General features: G+C 31.1%; 1 long non-coding RNA gene and 1 pseudogene across 5 annotated transcripts; one reads left to right on the top strand and one right to left on the bottom strand.

The window, feature by feature from the left end:
• Positions 1-458: 458 nt before the first annotated feature.
• Positions 459-3,879, bottom strand: LOC122594149. Of its 5 annotated transcripts, none has more exons than XR_006322937.1 (8): positions 3,577-3,879; positions 3,412-3,479; positions 2,999-3,126; positions 2,534-2,616; positions 2,248-2,310; positions 1,410-1,488; positions 823-926; positions 459-710 (listed from the first exon to the last, which is right to left on the bottom strand). It is a non-coding gene; the product is annotated as an uncharacterized LOC122594149 (long non-coding RNA). The 5 variants fall into 5 exon arrangements; XR_006322938.1 differs by having other exon boundaries at positions 2,248-2,295; XR_006322936.1 differs by lacking the exon at positions 2,248-2,310 and having other exon boundaries at positions 3,412-3,498; positions 3,577-3,878.
• A 1,132-nt stretch (positions 3,880-5,011) lies between these two features.
• LOC122594716 lies at positions 5,012-5,173 on the top strand (annotated as a pseudogene).
• Positions 5,174-6,949: the final 1,776 nt, after the last annotated feature.

Genomic DNA, 6,949 nt, shown 5'->3' with positions numbered 1-6,949 from the left:
TTTAAAAGATGTTTCACGATGTTTTATGTGGTTTGATAAAGTTAAGACAGAGGAGTGTTTGTGTGTAAACCAAAACCCAGCCCATTTCAAAAAAAAAAAGGTGAATGGGTGGGAACCCTCTGGTCCCATGTATCGGTTTGGTACCCAGAGCGTACATGGAATAGAACTCATGCCCGATGACTCACTAACAAACATATGTACTATCTCTGATCAAACTAGATGTAGAACCCGTGTGAAAACACGGGATATGTATAGAAATATAACCTAAATAAATAACTTAATATATGTCTGAAAAAATAGTTGTCTTATTTTATATGTTTACAAATTATAATATTAAGACTATGATTAACTCCTAAAAGTATAGATGTAGAAACCGTGTGAAACACATGTTGACGATCGGAAAATTACACAATGAGTTGTAAAATTAAGGTGATGGCAGATCTCATACAATGTACTCGTGCACAACGAAAACAATATAACAAATCCCAGCGGCTTGCAGATGCGAGTATTAAAGTTACATTCATTACAAAACCATCAGATTTGGGTAAAAGTCCACACAAAGGTGGTTGAATGATCGGGAATTCCAAAAGAACAATTTTGTTAAGACGGATAGATGCTTAGATTAAGCAGAAAAGTAGAGAACCCTTCAAAATGCTGCTACTGCATCATACTATGTGATAACCAATCCGCTTCCGGATGTGACAAGCATCCTGTAGATTAAAAAAGTCCGCATAAGAATGTATGTAGTAAAGACCATTAAACACAATGACAACGTATGATGCGTTAGATTTGGAAGGCATATATATATATATATATATGTACCTCTAAAACTGTCAGGTTTGCTTCTTAGGACGCTTCTCCATTGACGCTTGCTAGTGTTTTCCGCCTTTAAGCTTTCTTTTGCTGGTCATACCCCCTAAAGATAACTGACATAAACATTAGGGGCAATAATTATAAAATCACATGTTATGTATATCCGTTTCAAGATTCAAAACAGAGGAACACATAACTAAAGTTTTACATACAACTCAACCCATCTCGGCCACTTATAATTATACATAGCTGTTGCTTTTGAGTTTTTTGCACACAACCATCTTGTACACTTTCCATGATCCAAAAACATCTCCTTCCAGCCGAAAACATTATGTCAAAATTTATATAGCTACTGGTCTATTTTCAATTTCCTAATACATGTCTTTGAGCTCGAAAAAATCCATACTAATGGTTCATTTCAAATTACCCAACAGAAAAGTATATACATATATAAACCTAAAATGCAAATTTATAAAGCTACTGGTCCATTTTCAATTTCCATCATTCCATGAATCAGCAATGTAAATAACGCTTCATTATTTTCAAATAGAAGTATGTATGATAAAAATTATGAGTGATAAATGATGCATACATACCTGGTATTCGGGGGTGTTTGGGTTAACTGGTTCGACTTCGAATAATTCGGGTTCATGGGCAAACCAGCCTAGAGATGCCCTGTAGCATTCCATAAAAGCCAAAAACCGCCATCAAACTTTTTGTCCATTGATATAGCTATACAATAGCACAAACACTACATTTGACTATAATATGAGTAAATAATACATATATACGTATTTTGAAGAATGCAAGGCAAGGTCTTATATATAACCTGTCAAGCATTACTCATTGTGTAATATTTGTCAAAAGGCTTTTTCAAAGTATTTCATCTATGATTAATGGTAAATTAATTGGTAATAATAACTTCTTTAATCTTAGTTTCAGGTGTCTTATAACGATAACCACATTGCGGCTTCTAATAGATCTATTGTACAATTTAAAGAAAAGGCGAATTGATTCTTATATATGCTTTCGTTTTATTGTTTCAAACTGCCATCTTTTTAACTTATGCAGAGCTTTTCTAAACAACCACTTTAAGAATTAAGGTTTACTCTTGAAAATTAAGCTTAATCTAAAACTTTCAAACAATAAAAAATCTCTTACGCCCCCTTGCTTTGGGTGTCTAAGAAAGCCTGAAGATTTGACATAGAAGTGGATTACTTAAGCCCATCTACTTTACTATTTCAACCTTCCCTCACAACTTTAATTTTTCAATCCTAATTAAGGACAAAATCTATAGAAACAAACAGAGTACATCAATCATATTCAGCTCTAGACGATTGTTTTCTAGGTGTTGTGTCAAAACAGATTCACAAGAGGTAATATTAATACAAAATAGCAACCACAAAATCAAAGTTTCGAAACTAATTTTCTCACTCAAGCATTTCATCAGATGTTGATCATTCTTGTAAGCAGCTAAATAACCTGAGATATAGCAATCTAATTACAAATATGACACCGTTCTCTTAAAGGTCACACTCTTAAAACCAAAGTACATAAATTATAAATATCCAAGTTATATGCACAGATTACCTTTCAAATACACATTAAATGCCAACATGTACTTTGGTTTTAAGAGTGTGACCTTTAAGACCTGTTTTGGGCAGATTCATAATAGGGATATGACTTCTCAATGTGCAATAAAAGATGTCTAGGACCTTACCACAACCAGTGCTTGTTCAGTTAGTTTCATTTTGGGGCAGAAGCACAATAGGAATATGGCTTCAATTTTTACCCTCACCACACCTGTCCATGATACATATTGTGAGGTGGTTTCAGGTGGTTTGTCTTATCAGCAAATCTTAGCTCAAAGCTACATTGCACCACATATGAATCATATTTATGATAATAACTTATTTAATCACATATATTATATCTTAGTTTTAACCAATTTTGTAATAATAACTAAAACAGAATACATACTTCAAAACACCTTAAAAAACATGTTTTGACCTGAGCTGTTTATCCAAACCCGCTCATTTTTCCACCTCTACTAAGTAAATGCATCTTGCAAAAAGATATTGATAATCGAACCAGTTTGACCCATTACCCGACCCATACATGTTCCAATCTCTGGTTAGCAAGGTATAATATTGGGAAAAAAGTTGTATTTTTAAAAGGTACTTACAGAGAGTATCGGACCACAGTCTGCTATTAGGCACCGAAAGATGAATCTTTGCTCAAGAAAAGCAAATTCAGCAAGGTTCGATGATCTAGTTTCAATAGCATGATCCCTTCTTTTTGCTCCTTTAAATCCTGAAAAAAAACAGCACCATCAGAAAAGTCTTTTAGCAACTATACAATGAAAATGATCAACTATTTATACAATTAGAGTTTGATTACACTATTTATATTATATATGTATCAGACATTAGCTAAATAAACATTACTTAAACAACCCAGCTACATATATTCATATTTTTTAATTCTATATTTCAAATAAATAACAAACACTTAAATCAGATTTTACCACAGTAACATGACCAAAATTTCATCCATTTAAAATGAAATCAATAAAATCACCATTGGGAAACAGCTCACCTGCTTTGGATGGATCAATAGAATTTGCAATAGCCATTGTTAACACTCTTGTAATCTCTACAAAACACCTAAAATATACATATGTACCTAAAATAATTACATCTAATCAACTCGAAAACACATTTTGAACAATCAAAACATATATATATATACATATAAACTAACCATTTGATAAGATATTTAGTCACCGTCTTTTATCCACAAACGGATACCTATAACACAAAATCACAAACAACAACGAAATCAATTGAAGTAAAAACAACATAGATAGATATAGATATAGATACAGAAACTATACATACACTAAAAATCTCACGAAATTTTTCAAAAAAAAAAAATACAACCCAATTTCTAACTTGCTCGTTCCAATCTATGAAGATCTCAATCAAAGAATAAAGAAAATTTTTCTCAAATTTGAAGTCATTCACTTTTGATATATCCATGAACTCGAATTTTTTTTCCAAAATCGAAATCATTCACTTTCTGATATATATGTATATAATATATACGAACGGTATATTTATAAATATATACTAGGTATTTTACCCCGCGCGATGCGCGGCTAGTTAAAAAAGTTATTTTATGCATTAGTAAATAGTTAAACTACAGGTTTATCTTGTGGAAATCAATTATGTTATAGTTCATGCCTTCATGGTTAATTCCTGGAACATTCTGATTACCTTTTATCTTTTCTGACACCACAATCGATATCACAGTCACTTAACCTTCTTTGGTGAACAATTAATAATTAATAACTCAATTAATCTTAAAATTACATGTTTTTGTTAAATCGATTTGAGAACTTACACAACAGTTAATTCAACCATGATAATAGTTAATAATTAATAAGTCAATTAATCTTAAAATTACATGTTTTTGTTAAATCAATATGAGAACTTACACAGCAGCTAATTCAACCATAATATACTTGTAAAAAACAGTTTAAAAAAAATAAATAAATGAATTAAAAACTTACATATTTCGAGCAAAAAAGAGATACGGAAGGAGAAGATAATTTCAAAAACTCTTGATCGATATATATATAAAATGAACATTGATGTATTTTTTGCGTAAATGATATCATATTCCTAATTATGAAGATTTAAATTCCTATAATATAAGGGTTTATATAATTTGAAAGATTAGATCTTATGAGAAAAGAGGATATATATGTGATGAATATATACGGGATATAGATCTATGAATATGTATCTATGCAATTAGAATTGTATCTATTTTTTTTTTCTAATTTAATTTAATTTATGATTATTATTATTGGTACATTGAAAAAGAATATAATTGCCAAATAATATGATACGATGTATAAAAATGCGGAACTACTTTGTCGCCTATGGTATACTACTTTTTCGCCGTTTTCTATTTGGACGGTTTGTTTGTCTTTTGTTTTTTTTTTAACCTTTTTTAATATATAATCAAATTTATCACTTTTTTATCATGAAATAATGAGGAAAATGTCTAAGAATGACACATAAGTTTTAATCCTAGGTGGCATTTTTATAAAATAGGTTTTATTTTTTAGACCTTTTAGAATCCTTAGGATTCCTACTGTTTTAATAATTATATAGATATATATATATATATACCTTTCTCGGCCTTTTTGCTAAGATCCTTATCAGTTTAATATCTAATATGTGAGCCATCGGCTCACTCGATATTAATCTTATTTTTGTATATAAATATATATATATATATATACGTAGATCCGAAATAGAGAAGATGAACATAGATCTCTGAAACCCAAGAAAGTAGATCTAAGAGCTCATCAGATTCGAGAGAGAGAAAATTTTGAATCTGATTTTTTTTTATCAATAGACATAAAAGCTTCTTTGAGAAGAAAGTAGTCTAAGCTTCTCAAAGAAACTATCTCTTACACAAAAGGCCCACCAAATATACATATACCTTATATTTATACTAAAAACACATAGATGACATAATCAATTATGTATTTTATGTGTATTTTCTGATGTGGACAGGCTTAGAAGCTGACACATGAGCCTTAAGTGAGATCATCACTTAAGCTCCTTTAGTAGGAAATGGAAATACTATCTTGACTTGTTACCCAATTCACCTGTTTTACTACCTCCACGTATAAAAATTGTTAATAATAAAGTGCTAGATTGCAACGTCAAATAAAAAGGTCAAATGTTAGAAAATCCTAGTCATAATAATAAACTAGCACGGTACCCGCGCAATGCGACGGTGGTCGTGGCGGCGATGGTGTGGTGGTGAGAGCGAGTATTGGTGGTGGAGACGGCGTCAAGTGGTGTAAATAATTGATGTAAAAGTAATTGATTCAAAAGGTTAACAAAGATATTTTAAAATATGAGTGTTGTAATTTAATCATATGTTATTTTAGATAATTTCCTCATGTAACATTTAAAGAGAGAGTTTTTTTTTTTTAATTTGATAATATAAAAATATAGATTATGTGTATAGGAGAATTAAAATTAAAAAATATGAGTATTTTAGGTATAAAAAGTTGGTGAATTTTCTAAAATAAAAGAATTCAATATATTTTATAAAGGATTATAGATAATTAACTATAATTTTCTATGTTGAGTAGGTCATTACATTTTTACTTATAGTGAATTTTATATTTTTATGCTATACTTGGATTTTTTGCAAAATTGGGTATTGAAATCCTCTGCAAAAATGGGGTAGTTTCAATCTATTTTGTAAAAATGGACTACACCTGACAAAATACGAAACTCGGACCCACTAAAACTTACAGATTAATCAACAAACCCCGTTATTTTGTTATTACAATGAGCATGGTACTCACTAGTTATAGCGGATATCATGGACGACAATGGTCGAGGTGTTGGTGATGATGGATGACGGCGGTGATTATTGACAGAAAAAAAGGTGTGTATGTTGTTTTGGCAGAGAAAAAGATAATAGGGAATCCCATGGATAGATATTCATGAATGTTTGTCGAACATGGACTCGGATGATGAATGGGTAACCGAGCAGGAGGATCCTTGTCTCCCGGGAGATATCTCATGAATGGATATTCATGAATGTTTCAAAGAGGATGAAGGAACTAGTAAGAACAAAGGAAAAGAGGATCAAGGGACCTTAACAAAGTGCGAGTTGACAAGAACAAAGGAAAATCACCTACTCTTGATATAGATGATGATAATGAAGCTCATGATGAGGGAGATGAAGTCGGGCTACATGAGACAACCGTGGTTTTAGATGAAGATGATGACCATTTTAACCCCAACGTTTAGTTTATGATCCCTTAGTTTAGTTTATGATCTTTTGATATTTGCTTTATTACTAGATCGTTAGCTATATTGCATTGAATTCCATGTGTGTATTTTTAATACTTCACTACACATCTAAAGGGGTGACTTGTAAACCCATGATCAACTCATAGTTAGCGAACAAGTGATATCATAGCAAATGTACTTGAATGATGAATCAATGTTTTGTATGCCATATTATATATTTTTGGATCTATATTTCTTATTATGGTGTATCTTACGATATGAGTCACGATACGATTCACGAG

This window comes from Erigeron canadensis, chromosome 3, assembly GCF_010389155.1.
Source record: "Erigeron canadensis isolate Cc75 chromosome 3, C_canadensis_v1, whole genome shotgun sequence".
In the NCBI taxonomy this organism is placed as follows: domain Eukaryota; kingdom Viridiplantae; phylum Streptophyta; class Magnoliopsida; order Asterales; family Asteraceae; genus Erigeron; species Erigeron canadensis.
The sequence above is the reverse complement of the archived record's forward strand: the minus strand, read 5'-3'. Positions and strand labels throughout refer to the sequence as shown.